Source organism: Bombina bombina, chromosome 4, assembly GCF_027579735.1.
Source record: "Bombina bombina isolate aBomBom1 chromosome 4, aBomBom1.pri, whole genome shotgun sequence".
Lineage (NCBI taxonomy): Eukaryota > Metazoa > Chordata > Amphibia > Anura > Bombinatoridae > Bombina > Bombina bombina.
The window spans coordinates 1062647522-1062669879 of NC_069502.1; the positions used below are offsets into that span (position 1 = coordinate 1062647522).

Genomic DNA, 22358 nt, shown 5'->3' on the forward strand with positions numbered 1-22358 from the left:
CAAGATAAATTTATATAAGTATCAGTGGTAGAACAGATGCAACAATGTATTCATTTAAGAATCATCGCTATTTCTATGGTTAATATCAGATACTTTTCATGTTGAATCGGCTAACAGAAATCCGATTGAAGATGACAACAATACAACGGATTGGTTGGCACATGATGAAATCATCATTGAAGGTGGAGCCTTTAGGGAATAAAAACCCACCACTACAGCATAGCCGTAACCCTTTGAAAAAGCCGAGTATGTCGGCGAAACATGTCTGGGGAGGTTGGGAAGTTAATGGACTCTCACTCTCTTTTTTAAATGCTGCAGGAAATCTAGCCTTAAAGGGACACTGATCCCAACATTTTTCTTTTGTGATTCAGATAGAGCATGCAATTTTAAGCAATTTTCTAATTTACTCCTATTATAAAATTTGCGTTCAGTGTCCCTTTAAGTACTTTCGGATAGATTACGAGTTTTTGTCGGTAATGGTGTGCGGTGCTAACGCACAGTTTTTCCTTACCGCTCACCTACAGTAACGCTGGTATTACGGGTTTTTAGAAACCCGGCGTTAGCCGCAAAAAAGTGAGCGTAAAGCAGAATTTAGCTCCACATCTCACCTCAATACCAGCGCTGCTTACGGTAGTGGTAAGCTGGCAAAACATGCTCGTGCACGATTTCCCCATAGGAATCAATGGGGCAGATTTGGCTGAAAAAAAGTCTAACACCTGCAAAAAGCAGCGTTTAACTCCTAACGCAGCCCCATTGATTCCTATGGGGAAATAATTTTTATGTCTACACCTAACATCCTAACATGAACCCCAAATGTAAACACCCCTAATCTTACACTTATTAACCCCTAATCTGCCACCCCCGACATCGCTGACACCTGCATTATATTATTAACCCCTAACCTGCTGCTCCGTACCACCTACATTATACTTATGAACCCCTAATCTGTTGTGCCCAACATCACCGACACCTACATTCTAGTTATTAAACCCTATTCTGCCGCCCCCAATGTTGTTGCAACCTACCTACAATTATTAACCCCTAATCTGCCGCCCCCAACGTCGCCGCCACTATAATAAAGTTATTAACCTCTAAACCTAAGTCTAACCCTAACCCCCCTAACTTAAATATAATTTAAATAAATCTAAATAAAAATACTATTATTAAATAAATTATTCATATTTAAAACTAAATACTTATCTATAAAATAAACCATAAGATAGCTACAATATAACTAATACTTACATTGTAGCTAGCTTAGGATTTATTTTTATTTTACAGGCAACTTTGTTTTTATTTTAACTAGGTACAATAGTTTTTAAATAGTTATTAACTATTTAATAACTTCCTAGATAAAATAAAGACAAATATACCTGCAAAATAAATCCTAACCTAAGTTACAATTACAACTAACACTACACTATAATTAAATAAATTACCTAAATAAACTACAATTAATTACAATTAAATTAAATAAACTAAATTACGAGGAAAAAAACACACTAAATTACAGAAAATAATAAAATAATTACAAGTTTTTTAAACTAATTACACCTAATTTAATCCCCCCAATAAAATAAAAAAGCTCCGCAAAATAATAAAAATCCCTTCGGACCGCCTGGAGGACCACTTCTGCCCAGTTGGGTGAAGACGTCTCAAGGTAGGGTGATCTTCAAGGGGGTAGTGTTAGGTTTTATTAAGGGGGGATTGGGTGGGTTTTAGAGTAGGGTTGGGTGTGTGGGTGGTGGGTTTTAATGTTGGGGGGGTATTGTCTTTTTTTTTACAGGTAAAAGAGCTGATTACTTTGGGGCAATGCCCCGCAAAAAGCCCTTTTAAGGGCTATTTGTAATTTAGTATAGGGTAGGGATTTTTATTATTTTGGGGGGCTTTCTTATTTTATTAGGGGGATTAGATTAGGTGTAATTAGTTTAAAAAACTTGTAATTGTTTTATTATTTTCTTTAATTTAGTTATTTTTTTGTAATTTAGTTTATTTTATTTTATTGTAATTAATTGTAGTTAATTTAGTTAATTTATTCAATTATAGTGTAGTGTTAGGTGTAATTGTAACTTAGGTTAGGGTTTATTTTACAGGTATATTTGTCTTTATTTTAACTAGGTAGCTTAAATAGTTAATAACTATTTAATAACTATTGTACCTAGTTAAAATAAATACAAACTTGCCTGTAAAATAAAAATAAACCGTAAGCTAGATACAAATGTATTTATTAGTTATATTGTAGCTATTTAAGGGTTTATTTTATAGGTAAGTATTTAGTTTTAAATAGGAATAATTTAGTTAATTGTAGTAATTTTATTTCGATTTATTTAAACAATATTTAAGTTAGGGGGGGGGGGTGTTAGGGTTAGACTTAGATTTTGGGGTTAATGAATTTTATATATTGGCGGCGACGTTGGGGTCGGCGGATTAGGGGTTAATAAATGTAGGTAGGTGTCGGCGATGTTAGGGACAGCAAATTAGGGGTTAAAATAACTAGTGTTTGCGAGGCGGGAGTGCGGCGGTTTAAGGGTTAATACATTTATTGAAGTGGCGGCGATGTCCGGTTAGGAAGATTAGGGGTTAAAAAATATAATATAGTGTTTGCGATGTGGGGGGGGGCTTGGTTTAGGGGTTAATAGGTAGTTTATGGGTGTTAGTGTACTTTTTAGCAGTTTAGTTAAGAGTTTTATGTTATAGTGTTAGCCCATAAAACTCTTAACTACTGACTTTAAATGCGGTATCAGTCTTGACAGGAGAGGGTGTACCGCTCACTTTTTGCAAGACTCGTAATACCGGCGTTAGGAAAATCCCATTGAAAATATAGGGTACACAATTTACGTAAGTGGATTTGCTTTATGCACGAGTCACAGAAAAAAAGTGAGCGGTACAACTAGGCGTTTGAATTTAAAATTACTAGCGCATCCAGTTATACTTTAAACAAAAGATGATATTTAAATAACAGGATTGCAAAAAACTGCCATAATTAATTATCGATCTTGGGCGCGATCCGATAAACGGCGTAGTTTGTGGCGCAAGCGAGGGAACCCGTGTCGCCCGCAGTTTCAGCTCGCAACTCTAGCTATCCCATATACGGCGCCGTCAGATGCTAACGTGCCGTAAGTCGGAAAAACCAGCGATGTCCAGAAATCTGCGCAAGTAAAAATTTCTGGCGTCGCCAGTGACTTACGGCACGTTAGAAACTGCCAGCGCCTACAAAACCTCACTAAAGTCTAAATCACCCGCACTGTCTAACACGCCTCCCTAACATAGCCCGACACGTCTAACCCTCTATCCGCTATCCCCCCTCACTATCCTAACAATAAAATATGTATTAACCCCTAAACCGCCGCTCCCGGAGCCCGCCTCTACCTAATAAAGTTATTAACCCCTAAACCGCCGCCAGCTATATTAAATCTATAACCCCCTAAAGTGAGCCCCTACCCCGCCGCTATCTATTTTAAAATTATTAACCCCTAATCTAATCCCCCTACCCCGCCGCCATCTATATTAAATTATTTAACCCCTAAAATACTAAACTATCCCTACCACTAAACCTAAGTCTAACCCTACTAATAGCCCTGAAAAGGGCTTTTTGCGTGGCATTGCCCCAAAGTAACAGCTCTTTTGCCAGCCCTTAAAAGGGCTTTTTGCGGGGCATGCCCCAAAGAATTCAGCTCTTTTGCCAGCCCTTAAAAGGACTTTTGGTGGGGCTTTGTCACAAAGTAAACTGCTCTTTTGCCTACAATCTACATCCCCCTACACCGTGGCCACCTATAATAAATGTATTAACCCCTAATCTAATCCCCCTACACCGCCGCCAGCTATATTAACTATATTAACCCTAATTATATTAGGGTTAATATAGTTAATATCGTTATTATATTATATATATTAACTATATTAACCCTAATTATATTAGGGTTAATATAGTTAATATCGTTATTATATTATATATATATAAAGTATAATAACCCTATCTAACTCTAACATCCCTAACTAAACTCTTATTAAAATAAATCTAATATTAATATTATTAATTAAAATACTCCTATTTAAATCTAAATACTTACCTATAAAATAAACCCTAAGATAGCTACAATATAATTAATAATTACATTGTAGCTATGTTAGGGTTTATATTTATTTTACAGGTAAATTGTTAATTACTTTAACTAGGTATAATAGCTATTAAATAGTTATTAACTATTTAATAGCTGCCTAGTTAAAATAATTACCCAATTACCTGTAAAATAAATCCTAACCTAAGTTACAAATACACCTACACTATCAATAAATTAAATAAACTACAAATATCAATCTAAAAATACAATTAAATAAACTAAACTAAATTACAAAAACAAACACTAAATTACAAAAAATAAAAAAAAGATTACAAGATTTTTAAGCTAATTACACCTATTCTAAGCCCCCTAATAAAATAATAAAGCCCCCAAAATAAAAAAATTTCCCTACCCTATTCTAAATTAAAAAAGTTCAAAGCTCTTTTACCTTGCCAGCCCTTAAAAGGGCCTTTTGTGGGGGCATGCCCCAAAGAAAACTGCTCTTTTGCCTGAAAAAAAAAACACAATACCACCCCCCAACATTACAACCAACCACCCACATACCCCTAATCTAATTCAAACCCCCCTTAAATAAACCTAACACTACCCCCCTGAAGATCTCCCTACCTTGTCTTCACCCAACCGAGCCGAACTCCTCATCCGATCCGGGCGATGTCTATCCAAGCGGCAAAGAAGAGGTCTTCATCCCAGCGATGTCTTTATCCAAGTGGCAGCAAAGTCTTCTTCCATCGGGCAGCATCTTCCATCAAGCGGCATCTTGAATCCTCTCTCCACCAACGCGGAGCATCCATCCCGGCTGACGACGAATGAGGTACCTTTAAATGACGTTATCCAAGATGGCGTCCGTCAAATTCCGATTGGCTGATAGGATTCTATCAGCCAATCGGAATTAAGGTAGAAAAATCTGATTGGCTGATTGAATCAGCCAATCAGATTCAAGTTCAATCCGATTGGCTAAACCAATCAGCCAATCAGATTGAGCTCGCATTTTATTGGCTGATCGGAACAGCCAATAGAACGCGAGCTCAATCTGATTGGCTGATTGGTTCAGCCAATCGGATTGAACTTGAATCTGATTGGCTAGTTTTCAACCCGTCGCCTTAGAGGTCGCGGATGCTATAGTAGTCAATGGGAATCGGAAAACAGAAATCTTATGTTCGATGCTGCTAGCTAATAAAACTCAATGGAAAGCATTATTAAATATGTATACCCTTTTATAAATAGCATTCCCTTCCTCTAATTCAAAGATTGTAAAAAGAAAAACACATTCACACAAAGGATAGCAAGAGAATGAAAACACTGCACAGCAAATCAAAGATTTTAAAAAGAAAAACACATTCACACAAAGGATAGCAAGAGAATAAAAACACTGCACAGCAATTCAAATATTGAAAAAATAAAAACACATTCACACAAAGGATAGCAAGAGAATGAAAACACTGCACAGCAAATCAAAGATTGTAAAAAAGAAAAACACATTCACACAAAGGATAGCAAGAGAATGAAAACACTGCACAGCAAATCAAAGATTGTAAAAAGAAAAACACATTCACACAAAGGATAGCAAGGGAATGAAAACACTGCACAGCAAATCAAAGATTGTAAAAAGAAAAACACATTCACACAAAGGATAGCAAGATAATGAAAACACTGCACAGCAATTCAAAGATTGAAAAAAGAAAAACACATTCACACAAAAGATAGCAAGAGAATGAAAACACTGCACAGCAAATCAAAAATTGAAAAAAGAAAAACACATTCACACAAAGGATAGCAAGAAAATGAAAACACTGCACAACAATTATGCTATCAATTAATTATGCACAACACAAATTATGCTATCAATTAATTATGCACAACACCTGCATATTTACATAGGCATGACATGAACTATGATCTTCTGTTTGTATGGCAGCGCCATTGAAGCTTAAAAGGTCAGTCACTCATGTAACTTCAAATAAACAATGTCACGATTTGTATTCTGTTGCTATGATGCTTTTTTGGAGTTAGAATACCATTTAAAATTTGTCTTTTGCTCATTGTTATCACTGTTTAACTTTGCGCCTTCAAAATACATTGAAATGATTTGTAAATGGTATTATGAATCACATAAAGTATATCAAACAATATTTCATATCATAATGACCATATCATACCATATTAGGTTTGCAAATGTTAATACACCACTTTTTTATTTAATAATATTTCATCTTAAAAACACAGTAATCACTGACCTTTTTAACTTTCACAATGCTGCCATCCAAACACAGAAAAATCAGAAATATGAATTAAACTACAGCAAAATACTCATGTGTTTTTCATAATTAATTTAGTTAATTGCATAAACACACCTGCATTTCTTACAGCTGATAAACACACCTGGATGACCTAATCAGACATTCATTTGGACATCCCATCGTGCTCGTCAAATGAAGCCAGAAATAACGAGAATACGACTTTTTAAATAAATTATTCAATTAATTGCTCGTAAAATTATGCGAAAATAATCAAAATGTGCAAGTCATTTGTTAGGTAATGTTTGGCGCATCATTTATCCAATTACTGAAATCATTCACATATGTGAAACTAGGCGTTATAAAAGGGGCTCTTCAATCACTTTATGTCATTATTACTTTGAGCTTTGAGCATGAACTTACTGAATGCAGTCCAGTTTTTACATTTATTAAGGAGATGCAGGGAAAGATGGGTGTTGATGGCTGCGGTGCGACAAGGAAGACGCCAGCGAGTGCCAAGGGTTTTCCTTCCTAGGGTTGGTCTTCATGCTCTCAGTGACAGAGAGGTGATCCGTCGAGGCTCTATGTCAAAATCAAGGACTCTCTTGATCCACTCACTGAAAGAACTAGGGCAATCCCTGGGATGGTGAAATTGCTATCGGTCCTCTATTTCTTGGAAACTGTATGATTCCAAGCTGTGACAGCTCTAGGCATAGGTATGAGTCAGGCAACCTTCTCACGTCATCTGAAGGTTGTCCTGAATGCTTTGCACCAACGCCTAGTCCATCATGTCCACTTCCCAAATACACCGGAGGAGTGGCATGCTGTCAAGCTCCAGTTCTACCTAAGGGCTGGATTGCCAAGGGTATTGGGGGCCATAGACTGCACCCATGTCTTGGTGCAGCCTCCAGGGGTACAGAGGAGCCATACCGGGACAGGAAATTAAACCACTTGCTGAATATCCAGGTCATCTGTGATGCCAGGTTGACGATAATGAGTGTGCGCTCCGGACTCCCTGGCTGCAACCATGATTTCTTCGTCCTCCGGAATTCTGCCATCTACCATCGGTTCCAGGAGGGCCAAATGCCAGAGGGAATCCTGATAGGTAAATATCTCTTACATACTCTAACATATGTATATGATATATTTTAATCATTCTGATTGCTAATGTCAATGATCTATTTTGTTTACGCAGGTGATTCGGGATATTCTTGTCTTCGGTGGCTGTTCACACCTGTCAAATACCCCAACGGAGTGGAAGAGGTGCGCTACAACTAGGCACACATCGCCACAAGATCGGTGATTGAGCGCACCTTTGGCGTATTGAAGAGCCGTTTCCGCTGCTTAGACATCTCTGGTGGGGTTCTTCAGTATGCCCCCTCCAAAGTCTCCTTAATTTTTATGATTTGCTGTATGTTGCATAACATTGTCCAAAAAATCCCTGATATAGATCTGGAGAACTTGGATAACCAGGAGTATGGAGAATATATTGATCCATTCCTGGAGTATGATATTCTGGGAGTCCAAGCTCAAACAGACTATATTCAGGTGTTTTGGGGGGAATAATGTTGACTGTGCAACATACAGTTTTTATTTTAGTTTTTATTTACTTTACAGTATTATTTATGATCCAAATATATTTTGGATTACGTTTGAGCAAATATTATCATTTCAATATAGACCAAATGATATTGTATATCATTGTAAAGCCATTGATTGAAAGTGGTTAATTTTGGAAAATGTTGCAATTGTTCAATGCAAAGTTGATGAAACACGTTTAATAAAATCTCTTGAAATAAAAAATTTTGAGCTGTACACTTGACTCTGTTGTTATTTGTAAAGCTATGAGAAGAAATATTTTTGAATATGGTTTTAGCATCTATCTTTGATTTTTCAAACTGCCCCCTTATTTCAGTTCTTTAGGCATACTTGCATTTTAGACAATCACTGTTATCTTCAGGATAACTTAACGTGCATGAGCTCAATGTTATCTATCTATGAAGTTCAAACAATTATTTATAAATATTCCTTTATTTTCTATTTCACTGTCACATTAAACTAATATATATATATATATATATATATATATATATATATATATATATATATATATATATATAAAAACTAAAAAAAATATTGGTCTAATTTCTGGAAGTAGCAGCAATGCACTACAGGTTTATAAATGAATACATGTGTTTCTCTCCCTCTCAGTCTGTCTGTCTCTCTTTCTCTCTCTCTCTCTCTCTCTCTCTCACACAATCTCTCTCTCTTTCTCTCACAATCTCTGTTTACAATCTCTCTTTCTCTCTCACAATCTCTCTCTCTCACAATCTCTCTCTCTCTCTAAATCTCTCTCTCACAATTTCTCTCTTAATCTCTCTCTTAATCTCTCTCTCTCACAATCTCTCTCTTTTTCACTCTCTTTTTTTATAAATATTGAGAAATAGAAGGTTTATTTACATGTACATCCTTCATTTCTTCACGATTTAGAGCTTACATTGTCTGGCAGTTTTAGGGGGACACTGGTTTTTGAAAAAACATTGCCAAGGTACCTGTGCTTGTTCCATTTGTCTAAATGGGTTAACTAACACTTTGATAATTTATTTAATCTTTGCTGTGCGATTATGGTTGAGTTATGTATTTTCTATGTGTCTTTGTTTCAAAATTTCTGCCGGATTCTTCAATATGTTCTTGAGCATAGGCCTGTCCATGCTTAAAGTGATTTTAAACATCAGATTTATTTTCACTAAAAGTTGTTTAATCTTTTGGTTTCTACACATTCCCCTTTTTACCATTAACAATAATGTTAAATTTACCTCTCTGAATATCTATTCTATAAGCATATTCTGACAGGCCACTTATAAAAAGTCATTTTCTTAGTAAACTATAGATTTAAATGTTAGAAAACCCAAATAATTTATTAAATTAATATATATATATATATATATATATATATATATATATATATATATATATATATATATATATATATATATATATTAAGATATATTTTTTAATGTTAGAAATAAAAAGAGACACTGAACCTAAAATATTTTATTTTGTGATTCAGATAGAGCATTACATTTTAATCAAATTTCTTATCAACTCCTATTATCATTTTTTTTCTTTATTTTTTTATCTTTATTTGAAATGTATGAATGTAAGTTTAGATGCCTGACCATTTTTTTTAACAAAGTGGGTTGTTCTTGTATATTGGTGGATAAATGCATCCACCAATAAAATAAAGTGCTGTTCAGAGTTATGAACCAAAAAATGGCACGAGAACAAAGAGAAATTGATAATAGGAGTAAATTTTTAAAAAAAATTAAGATTCATGAAAAAAATCTTTTTTTCATTGTCCCTTAAATTGAATTTTTAAGAATATGTTTCAAATGTTTCTTAATCACTGACATGATTACAAGCTCCACTGGTGCTGTGAGACGCTAGAGTATTGAAAATGCTGTTGCACAAATAATATCTTATTCAGAACCACATGGATGTGCATATAAAAACATAATTTTGTAAAATTACTATTTTTATTTTAACACACACACACACACACACACACACACACACACACACATATATATATATATATATATATATATATATATATATATATATATTGATACTACAGAGTTTGCAAAGATAAACCTTTAATCAAAGGATAACAAGAGAATGATGCAAATTAATTAATAGAATTATCTGTTAATTATGATTAATATAGTATTATCGATCCCAATCCACATAGCTTTTGTCTGTGGTCCCTTTAATTAAAAAAAAAAAAAAAATATATATATAAATTTAACTATAAGAAAATTGTAGTATATGTATATAAAATGCATGTTCTATGTAAATGAGGAATATCATCTTTGACTATACTATTCTTTAAAATATTATACAATGAGAGATGATATAAACAATATCTGTAATTTAACCTTAGTTTTTAAAACTGTGATATTCTTCCTTAATGCAAATTTAAATTTAGCTATTGACAATCCCTGTAATGTGAGCACATGTAACATTAATTTTTAGCTCTTGATTTTGTTACCTAAGGAGGAGATCGTAGATATTGGAGGGTGTCCCAAAGCCCTTCGGACCTCAGCTGAAAAATAAAATGTGAATAATCAGAGTTAAAAATCTATTTTCAATCATACGAGTTAGATTATTTTAATGAAAACAAATGAAATATTAAAAAACATACCTGTATAACGGCCAATGCTTGCTCCATCAGGGGTGCTGCACATAATGTCCGGGTGTGTTGCGGCCAAGGAGAAGCTGTGGCTGGATTCGGTATAAATACTGATGGGCAATATTAGTTTTTGATCACCTTCATTGGCAGCATCACCATCAGCTGCACCTTCAGCAGCTGCACCTGCACCTGCAGCAGTAGCAGCATCAGCAGCACTGGTAGATGCTTGAAAGAATTAAAACATGAAATAAAACATAAGTATCAACATAATTGTACATCATAATATCAATACAAAACTTAAAAACTTTGAATTTTAAAATTTTGGCTACATCTAAAACGCATGTAATATAACTTCACCTGCCAATTCGTCATGCCTAACCAAATCCAGACCGAGCGTCAAATTTGACCCCAGCTTCTCTATCAGCTGAGTTTTGTACTCTGAGAGCTCAGCCGTATACAGCGCACCACCACCGGTAGATCGTGCAGACTGCTTCTCCCTGGCCAGCTTGGCCTTAAAGATTCTCTTGATGTCAGAGAATCTTTTCTTACAGTGCGCCTCCGATTTGGGATGAGTGCCTTCGGCGTACACACTACCAGCTATAACTCTCCAAATTTACGGCTAGATTTAGAGTTCTGCGGCCAAAGGGGTGCGTTAGCTATGCATGCTTTTTTTCCGCCGCACCTTTTAAATACCGCTGGTATTTAGAGTTCACAGAATGGCTGCGTTAGGCTCAAAAAAAGAGCGTAGAGAATATTTACCGCCACTGCAACTCTAAATACCAGCGTTGCTTACGGACGCGGCCAGCTTCAAAAACGTGCTCGTGCACGATTCCCCCATAGAAAACAATGGGGCAATTTGAGCTGAAACAAAACCTAACACCTGCAAAAAAGCAGCGTTCAGCTCCTAACGCAGCCCCATTGTTTACTATGGGGAAACACTTCCTACGTCTGCACCTAACACTCTAACATGAACCCCGAGTCTAAACACCCCTAATCTTACACTTATTAACCCCTAATCTGCTGCCCCTGCTATCGCTGACCCCTCCATATTATTATTAACCCCTAATCTTCCGCTCCGTACACCGCCGCTACCTACATTATCCCTATGTACCCCTAATCTGCTGCCCCTGACATAGCTGACCCCTATATTATATTTATTAACCCCTAATCTGCCCCCCACAACGTCGCCGCCACCTACCTACAATTATTAACCCCTAATCTGCCGATCGGATCTCGCCGCTACTATAATAAATGTATTAACCCCTAAAGCTAAGTCTAACCCTAACCCTAACACCCCCCTAAATTAAATATAATTTAAATCTAACTAAATAAATTAACTATTATTAAATAAATTATTCCTATTTAAAGCTAAATACTTACCTGTAAAATAAACCCTAATATAGCTACAATATAAATTATAATTATATTGTAGCTATTTAAGGATTAACATTTATTTTACAGGCAACTTTGTAATTATATTAACCAGGTACAATAGCTATTAAATAGTTAATAACTATTTAATAGTTACCTAGTTAAAATAATTACAAAATTACCTGTAAAATAAATCCTAAGTTACAATTAAACCTAACACTACACTATCAATAAATTAAATACAATACCTACAATTATCTACAATTAAACCTAACACCACACTATCAATAAATTAATTAAATACAATACCTACAAATAAATACAATGAAATAAACTAAAGTACAAAAAATAAAAAAGAACTAAGTTACAAAAAAATAACAAAATATTTACAAACATTAGAAAAATATTACAACAATTTTAAACTAATTACACCTACTCTAAGCCCCCTAATAAAATAACAAAGACCCCCAAAATAAAAAAATGCCCTACCCTATTCTAAATTAAAAAAAGTTCAAAGCTCTTTTACCTTACCAGCCCTGAAAAGGGCCATTTGCGGGGCATGCCCCAAATAATTCAGCTCTTTTGCCTGTAAAAAAAACATACAATCCCCCCCCAACATTACAACCCACCACCCACATACCCCTAATCTAACCCAAACCCCCCTTAAATAAACCTAACACTAAGCCCATGAAGATCTTCCTACCTTATCTTCACCATGCCAGGTTCACCGATCGCTCCAGGCTCCGAAATCTTCATCCAAGCCCAAGCGGGGCTGGCGATCCATAATATAAGATAAGGTAGGAAGATCTTCATGGGCTTAGTGTTAGGTTTATTTAAGGGGGGTTTGGGTTAGATTAGGGGTATGTGGGTGGTGGGTTTTAATGTTGGGGGGGGGATTGTATGTTTTTTTTACAGGCAAAAGAGCTGAATTATTTGGGGCATGCCCCGCAAATTGCCCTTTTCAGGGCTGGTAAGGTAAAAGAGCTTTGAACTTTTTTAATTTAGAATAGGGTAGGGCATTTTTTTATTTTGGGGGTCTTTGTTATTTTATTAGGGGGCTTAGAGTAGGTGTAATTAGTTTAAAATTGTTGTAATATTTTTCTAATGTTTGTAAATATTTTTTTATTTTTTTGTAACTTAGTTCTTTTTTATTTTTTGTACTTTAGTTAGTTTATTGTATTTATTTGTAGCTATTGTATTTAATTAATTTATTGATAGTGTAGTGTTAGGTTTAATTGTAGGTAATTGTAGGTATTTTATTTAATTAATTTATTGATAGTGTAGTGTTAGGTTTAATTGTAACTTAGGTTAGGATTTATTTTACAGGCAATTTTGTAATAATTTTAACTAGGTAACTATTAAATAGTTATTAACTATTTAATAGCTATTGTACCTGGTTAAAATAAATACAAAGTTGCCTGTAAAATAAATATTAATCCTAAAATAGCTACAATATAATTAGAATTTATATTGTAGCTATATTAGGGTTTATTTTACAGGTAAGTATTTAGTTTTAAATAGGATTAATTTATTTAATAAGAGTTAATTTATTTTGTTAGATAAAAATTATATTTAACTTAGGGGGGTGTTAGTGTTAGGGTTAGACTTAGCTTTAGGGGTTAAAAAATGTATTAGAATAGCGGTGAGCTCCGGTCGGCAGATTAGGGGTTAATGTTTGAAGTTAGGTGTCGGTGATGTTAGGGAGGGCAGATTAGGGGTTAATACTATTTATTATAGGGTTATTGAGGTGGGAGTGAGGCGGATTAGGGGTTAATACATTTATTATAGTAGCGGTGAGGTTCGGTCGGCAGATTAGGGGTTAATAAGTGTAGGTAGGTGGCGGCGACGTTGGGGGCGGCAGATTAGGGGTTAATAAATATTATGTAGGTGTCGGCGGTGTTAGGGGCAGCAGATTAGGGGTACATAGGGATAATGTAGGTGGCAGCGGTGTGTGGACGGCAGATTAGGGGTTAAAACATTTTAATAGAGTGGCGGCGATGTGGGGGGGGGGGCCTCGGTTTAGGGGTACATAGTTAGTTTATGGGTGTTAGTGTACTTTAGAGCACAGTAGTTAAGAGCTTTATAAACCGGCGTTAGCCCAGAAAGCTCTTAACTACTGACTTTTTTCTGCGGCTGGAGTTTTGTCGTTAGATTTCTAACGCTCACTTCAGCCAAGACTCTAAATACCGGCGTTAGAAAGATCCCATTGAAAAGATAGGATACGCAAATGGCGTAGGGGGATCTGCGGTATGGAAAAGTCGCGGCTGCAAAGTGAGCGTTAGACCCTTTCATGACTGTCTCCAAATACTAGCGGGCGGTAAAAACCAGCGTTAGGAGCCTCTAACGCTGGTTTTGACAGCTACCGCCCAACTCTAAATCTAGGCCTTAGTATTTTTGGAGAACGAGGTCTTTTGGGATTTGGAACCAATAATAAAATCATAGTGCTCTAAAACAAGGGTACCTAAAACTTTGTTCTGCTCAAAATTAAATTGGACATTTCGCCCTGACTTCATCTTCCCAGACGCCATATCCCAAAACAAATAATAAAGAACACAAATGTCGCAATAGTAATCAAATGAAAGAATCAAACGAAGGCCTACACAAGCTTAGCAGGACTTAATAGACTCCAGTTTCTATTCCCTTTTATAGATAGTTAATACATAGACAATCAACCGTTGACAATTAGACAATCATTGATTAAAATTTAACAATATTAAAGGACATCGTATTTACAATTCTGTCATTTATGATGCTTGATTAATATAATCCTCAAATGTCAACTTAATTACATAATGAATCAATTGTGATGGTTGTGTCTCATTTAAATAATATTAGTGATTGATTTTACAGTTCAAGATGGTGCAATCTCAATTATTTAGTGACGGTGAATTGGTCATCCTGTTCGACGGGATTGACAGCTATTACAGATGGATTGTGTGAGTGAGTGGTATTGTGCGCTAGGACAGGGATCGCATCATGATTTTTTGGACATTACTATTAAGACGCCACAATACAGGTAATACTATTATAATTTTTAAAGGCCCATATTGGGATAACTAAAATTTGAGTTGTATATGCAGTTAAAAATAATACATTTTAATCTCTTGTCAGTCAGTCATTGGTGACGCATTAAATATTATCAATGATTTGCTGTTCTGAGCACATGATTCATATATTGCGCCTTACAAAATGCATTAAAAATTGATATTACAAAGAAGCAATAAGATAGCTGTATGTTTTAAATTTTTTTGTGTCACTTTATATTATTTTGAGGGAGGTGTTAGTTTGCTATTGGAGTTTGAGTGTGAGCAGTTGTGTTTTTTGGATTTCTTTGTGCTATTAATTAAAAGTTATGTTGAAGCCACCAGCATTTAGTGATGGGGAACTGGTCATTCTGGTCTATGGAATGAACAGATATATCCCAAGAAGGATAGGTGGAGTGAGAGGGTCAGGCACGAACAACGAGACACCATTGTTTATGAAATGATGAGACGCATGAGGCGGGTGTCCGGCATACAAAGGTCGCGTCGTCATTGTCTCCGACGGTTCAGTGATCTGAGGCATATGATAGGGAGCAGGATCGCTACAAAGCGATCAGATCACTGATCCGGAGATGTGAGTATTATTTATACAGTGTATTAACAAACATGATGCACGTAAAATAAAACATCAATTTTTAAAATATTTTAATATGTAATTCTATTCATACAATTTATATTTTTTGACAAAAAAGACGCAAGACATTGTAAAATAATTTTATTGCTTTCATTCGCCTAGATTTAAAGTTCTGCATTAGCCTTCAAAACCAGCGTTAAGGGCAGGGCCGGACTGGGAAATCAGACCAGCCCTGGAAATTTTTATAGACCGGCCCAGCCCCGCCCCCTCCTGCCCAGCCCCCTCCTGCCCAGCCCCGCCCCCCCCTACCCAGCCAACTATGCCCCCTGGTTTTATTTAAGACAGCAAAGCATTGGCATTAGGACAGCAGCACAATGTGAAGCCACTAGCTGCAACTCTGATATGGGCTTTGCTGTGATAGAAACTGGATGGCTAGGCTACTTTACAGTCACAGTGCATAATCATGATCTGCAATACATATAAGGACACCAATCCCTTTCAGAATTGTGAGAAAGTATGCACGTGCCCATATACCCACACTTGAACAACATCACCCAGCACAGGTTGGTACCTGCGTGGCTAATAAAGACTGATCCTTAGAAACTATTAGAATAGATCCCCTATCTGTGACATTGAACCAGCTGCCAGTAAGTGTACTGTTTTATGTCTGGCAAATAGGACATGTAATTATAACATCAAAATGTCTCTTTAAGGGATTGGACTGTAACTAAAGCTCATATTACATTTTTACCCTAAATGCCTTGACAAACTTGATTACTGGTGTCATGGATTTAATTTAAAAAAGTGAGCTTCTTCAAACATTAAAAAAAATATGCAATAACAAGTTTCATAATGTTTATTTTGAAAAACATTTTTACATATATTATATTCTTCCCTCTCTAGCAGTCAAGAGCTTAATCCTTGAGTAAAGAAAGGAATGTGGGATTTCATTTAAGCAAACATAGATGCAAGTGCAGGCAAATTGAGCAGCATGTTATTTGGGCAGAAAATAAACTCACTGCTTTGCTGCTTCCCTTGTGTCCGTGCAGCTCCGGAGCCTGAGCATTGCAAGTGAGTGAGCAGAGTGACTTGTATGATTTATCACACATAGCAGTGCACATTCCTTATCCCCAGCAGCAGATCGGACATAAACACGGAAGTGGAAACAGTATTCACTCTAAACCCCTCCCTCCCCTCACTGCCTCCTGCTTGCTCTTAAGGTGGAACGCTTAAGGTGGATCACTGTACATATAAAACTTCTGCATAAATCAAATACAGGCAACGCAGCAGCCGATCTAGACTCCCCACCAATCCCTTACACTGCTGCTACTAACCTACTTGAAGTTGAGCTCTGCAGGCCGGCTTCATCCTGACTATGGCGCGCTCCCCCAAGTTTGTCACAACTTTGCTGCTGCCTGCTCTCCACACACACTTAACCAGCTGACCCAGCCCAACCTCTGCCGGCCCACCAGGATTTTTCCCGCTATCCCGGCTGCCCAATCCGGCCCTGGTTAAGGGGTCCTAACGCTTGTTTTGTCCTACCGCTGGTATTTAGAGTCTTGTAGGTAAGGGTCTAACGCTCACTTTCCAGCCGCGACTTTTCCATACCGCAGATCCCCTTACATCAATTGCGTATCCTATCTTTTCAATGGGATCTTTCTAACGCTGGTATTTAGAGTCTTGGCTGAAGTGAGCGTTAGAAATCTAACGACAAGACTCCAGCCGCAGAAAAAAGCCAGGAGTTAAGAGCTTTCTGGGCTAACGCTGGTTCATAAAGCTCTTAACTACTGTGCTCTAAAGTACACTAACACCCATAAACTATCTATGCACTCCTAAACCAAGGCCTCCCCACATCGCCGTCACTCTATTAAATTTTTTTAGCCCCTAATCTGCCGACTGCACACCGCTGCAACCTACATTATCCCTATGTACCCCTAATCTGCTGCCCCTAACATCGCCGACCCCTACATAATATTTATTACCCCCTAATCTGCCCCCCCCAATGTCGCCGCTACCTACCTACAATTATTAAGAATAATTTCATTATAAAATAAATCTATCTAAAAAGTATCAATATCATTATCAATATCTATATATAAATATATATATATATATATATATATATATAAAAGATATATATATATATATACACACTAGTCCTAAAGCCTGTGTACACGGGCCATTTTTTGCGGTACAGCGGTCCCACCCCTTGCTCTCTCTCTATCCCCCCTCTCTTTTGCTCTCTCTTTCTCCCCTTTCTTTTGCTCTCGCTCTCTCTCCCCCCTCTTTTACTCTTTCCCCCTCTCTTTTACACTCTCTCCCCCATCTCTTTTGCTCTCTCTCTCCCCCTCTCTTTTGCTCTCTCTTTTCCCCCTCTCTTTTGTTCTATCTTTTCCCTTTCTCTTTTGCTCTCTCTCTCCCCCTCTCTTTTGCTCTCTCTCTCCCCCTCTCTTTTGCTCTCTCTTCCCCCTCTCTTTTGCTCTCTCTCCCCCCTCTCTTTTGTTCTCTCTCCTTCCTCTCTTTTGCGCTCTCTCCCCCTCTCTGTTGTGCTCTCTCTCCCTCTCTTTTGTGCACTCTCCCCCCTCTCTTTTGTGCACTCTCCCCCCTCTCTTTTGCTGTCTCTCTCCCCCCACTCTTTTGCTCTCTCTCTCCCCTCTCTTATTCGCTCTCTCTCCCCCCTCTCTTTTGTGCACTCTCCCTCCTCTCTTTTGTGCACTCCCCCCCCCTCTATTTTGTGCACTCTCCCCCCTCTCTTTTGCTGTCTCTCTCCCCCTCTATTTTGCTCTCTCTCTCCCCTCTCTTTTGCTCTCTCTCTCCCCCCTCTCTTTTGCTCTCTCTCCCCCCTCTCTTTTGCTCTCTCTCTCCCCCCTCTCTTTTGCTCTCTCTCTCCCCCCTCTCTTTTGCGCTTTCTCTCCCCCTCTCTTTTGCACTCTCTCTCCCCCTCTCTTTTGCGCTCACTCCTCTCTTTTGCACTCTCTCCCCCTCTCTTTTGCTCTCTCTCTCCCCCCTCTCTCTTTCTCTCTCTCTCCCCTCTCTTTTGATCTCTCTCTCCACCCTCTCTTTTGCTCTCTCTCTCCCCCCTCTCTGTTGCTCTCTCTCTCTCCCCCCTCTCTTTTGCGCTCTCTCTCCCCATCTCTTTTGTGCGCTCTCCCCTCTCTTTTGCTGTCTCTCTCCCCCCTCTCTTTTGCTGTCTCTCTCCCCCCTCTCTTTTGTGCTGTCTCTCTCTCCCCCTCTCTTGTGTGCTGTCTCTCCCCCCCTCTCTTTTGTGCTCTCTCTCCCCCCTCTCTTTTGTGCTGTCTCTCCCCCTCTCTTTTGCTGTCTCTCTCCCCCCTCTCTTTTGCTTTCTCTCTCCCCCCTCTCTTTTGCTGTCTCTTTCCCTCTCTCTCTTTTGATGTCTCTCTCCCCCTCTCTCTTTTGCTGTCTCTCTCTCCCTCTCTCTATCCCCCTCTTCTGCTCTCTCTATCCCCCTCTTTAGAGCTCTCTGTCTCTTAGCAGCTGGCCCCGGTATTTGGTCACGCCCGGCCCTGCCCACGTCACGCCCAGCCACGCACACGTCGCATTAGCCTGGTCACACCCACTCCGCACCCCCCCGGCGACGGCCACTCCACCACACGATGCCAGGATAGTTGGAAGGCCAGGTGTGTTTGTCCTCGCGCGCAGTCTCTACTGCGCATGACAGCTTTGGACAAACACACTTGGCCTTTTATTATATAGGATATATATATATATATATATAGTATTCCAGATGGATCCCACACTCTCTACTCAAAGCACAGCATCCAGGGTGCACTTAAAATAATAGTATAGCAAATTGAATAAGAAAGGCACTCTCCGTATTAAACACCAAACTTTCTACTTTAGGTGAACGTTTTCAGGGTTACCCCTGTCCTCAGACCTTACAAAACAAACATTAAGAGAACAATTTATGTGTTTTACCTGGTAGTGATCGTGCTAGTGCGTGTGGCGTCCCTTCAGCGCAACTGCGCATGCATGAGAGACCATACAGAGGCCCTAGAGGTTCAAAAGAGTCACCAAGGCAAAAATTAATAAAGTTAAAAACAAACACGCAATCCCACACAAGCAAGAGACTTAATATGCAGTGTACAAAAAATTGTGTATGTAATGTTAAGGGGTTACATTGAGTAGTGTAAATGTTCAACATATGTGTATCACGCTGTTGTAGCAAAAACGGAGCGGTAGATATATATCACAAGTGAACACACTAGTTATCATACCAGTCTCAGCGTCTACAATATTAATCTAAATATGAGGGACCATACTCATCTTTGAACAGGCTAGGAGCGTGATATAGTAAACACCATAAATTTACATCAATTGCTATAAGCGTGAGAGGAACCGCGTCTGATTGGTTGCCAGGTTTTGTTTATGGTTACTAGGCAACCTCACGCTTATTCAATTTGCTATATATATATATATATATATATATATATATATATATATATATATATATATATATATATATTCACTGTATATAATAAACATGTTTAAAAATTAGATAAGCAGGGAAATGTGCAACGTCGAATACTCTAAGTTATCAAAAGTACGCTGCTCAGTCCGATGCTCATCGTTCCGTACTTGACGCACGTGTTTTTGAAGACTTTTTGATAAATTTGGAGATCGTATTGAGATTCACGGCCGCGATGTTTGGCGAAGTTTGAAGAGCGTATTGACGCCCGCGAATGCAACATAGTTGACGCTTTGATAAATAGGCCTCATTGACACTCTTTATGTAATACAAGGTTTTATAAATTATACTATTTAGTTACCTTTTTTACTTATTGAGTTACCGTGGCATTAAAACATGCACACACATCATCATGATATTGTGATTGCGATCTATTAAATTCAGTTATATATTTACCCCAGTATATATATATATATATATATATATATATATATATATATATATATGGCCCATTTATCAAACTCCGTATGGAGCTTGTGGGCCCGTGTTTTTGGCGAGTCTTCAGACTCGCCAGAAACAGCAGTTATGAAGCAGCGGACAGAGATCTAGTACGATCGGGTTGATTGACACCTTCCTGCAGGCGGCCGATTGGCCGCGGATCTGCAGGGAGTGGCGTTGCACCAGCAGCTCACAAGAGCTGCTGCTGCAATGCTGAATATGCAGATCGTATTGCTCTCCGCATTCAGCGAGGTCTGTCGGACCTGATCCGCACTGTCGGATCAGGTCCGACACACCTTTGTTAAATAGGCCTCATAGTGTTGATAGAAAGATCAAGATTCTTTGTAGAAGTTTATTAAACTGCTCAGGAATATATATTTATAAATTGAGACTCTGGGGCCTAGTTATCAACGTGTCTACTTACCTGCCTTCGCCGGCCCAATTCGCCCACCTAAGCTCGTCTACCATCGCCGCCGTGGACCTGTATAATCTCGCCAAAGTTATCAATAAAGCTGTCAAAAAGCTGCGCACCAAGTACGGGGCGATGAGCAGCGGACTGTGATAGGTATCACTCATCCGATCTCGCTGCTCTTCGGCTTTTTCCCAGCTTTATTGTTAGCCTGTCACTAAGCACCCACACTAAACTACACTGTTCTACCCCCTATACCGGCGCCCCCGGGGCCCCCGCAACTAAATAAAGTTATTAACCCCTAAACCGCCGCTCCTAGACCCTGCCGCAACTATAATAAATGTATTAACCCCTAAACCGCCGCTCCCGGAGCCCACCGCCACCTACAATATACCTAGTAACCCTTATCCTGCCCCCCCATACCGCCGCCACCTATAATAAATTTATTAACCCCTATCCTGCCGATCCCGGACCCCGCCGCAACTAAATAAATTGTTTAACCCCTAAACCGCCGCTCCCGGACCCCGCCGCCACCTATATTAAACTTATTAACCCCTAATCTGCCCCCCCTACACCGTCGCCACCTATAATACATTTATTAACCCCTATCCTGCCCCCCCTACACCGCCGCCACTATAATAAAATTATTAACCCCTAAACCTAAGTCTGACCCTAAACCTAACACCCACCTAACTTAAATATTAATTAAATACATCTAAATAAATATTATAACTCTTATTAACCATTTAAAACTAAATACTTACCTTTAAATAAATATAGCTAAAATCTAAATAATAATTATATTGTAGCTATCTTAGGATTTATTTTTATTTTACAAATTTGAATTTATTTTAACTAGATACAATATTATTAACTATTTAATAGCTACCTAGTTAGAATAAAGAGAAGTTTACCTGTAAAATAAAAACTAACCTAAGTTACAATTACACCTAACACTACACTATCATTAACTAAATTATTCCTATTTAAAACTAAATACTTACCTGTAAAATAAACCCTAAGATAGCTACAATGTAATTAATAATTACATTGTAGCTATTTTAGGATTTATATTTATTTTACAGGTAACTGTATTTATTTTAGCTAGTTAGAATAGTTATTAAATAGTTATTAACTATTTAATAACTACATAGCTAAAAGAAATACAAAAACATAATTTATGTAAGAACTTACCTGATAAATTCATTTCTTTCATATTAGCAAGAGTCCATGAGCTAGTGACGTATGGGATATATATTCCGACCAGGAGGGGCAAAGTTTCCCAAACCTCAAATGCCTACAAATACACCCCTCACCACACCCACAAATCAGTTTAATGAATAGCCAAGAAGTGGGGTGTTAAGAAAAAGTGCGAAAGCATCAAAAATAAGGAATTGGAATAGTTGTGCTTTATACAAAAAAATCATAATCACCACAAAAAAAGGGTGGGTCTCATGGACTCTTGCTAATATGAAAGAAATGAATTTATCAGCTAAGTTCTTACATAAATTATGTTTTCTTTCATGTAATT

General features: G+C 37.7%; 1 long non-coding RNA gene across 1 annotated transcript in view; it reads right to left on the bottom strand.

Moving 5' to 3' along the window:
• The window catches only part of LOC128657792 (uncharacterized), a 36742-nt gene extending 20101 nt beyond the window's left edge, over nt 1-16641 (bottom strand). The window contains exons 1-3 of the long non-coding RNA XR_008402124.1: nt 16514-16641; nt 10521-10733; nt 10368-10421 (exon numbers count right to left, since the gene is read on the bottom strand). This is a non-coding gene — a long non-coding RNA (uncharacterized LOC128657792). The remainder of the gene's footprint in view (nt 1-10367; nt 10422-10520; nt 10734-16513) is intronic.
• Between the last annotated feature and the right edge of the window lie 5717 nt (nt 16642-22358).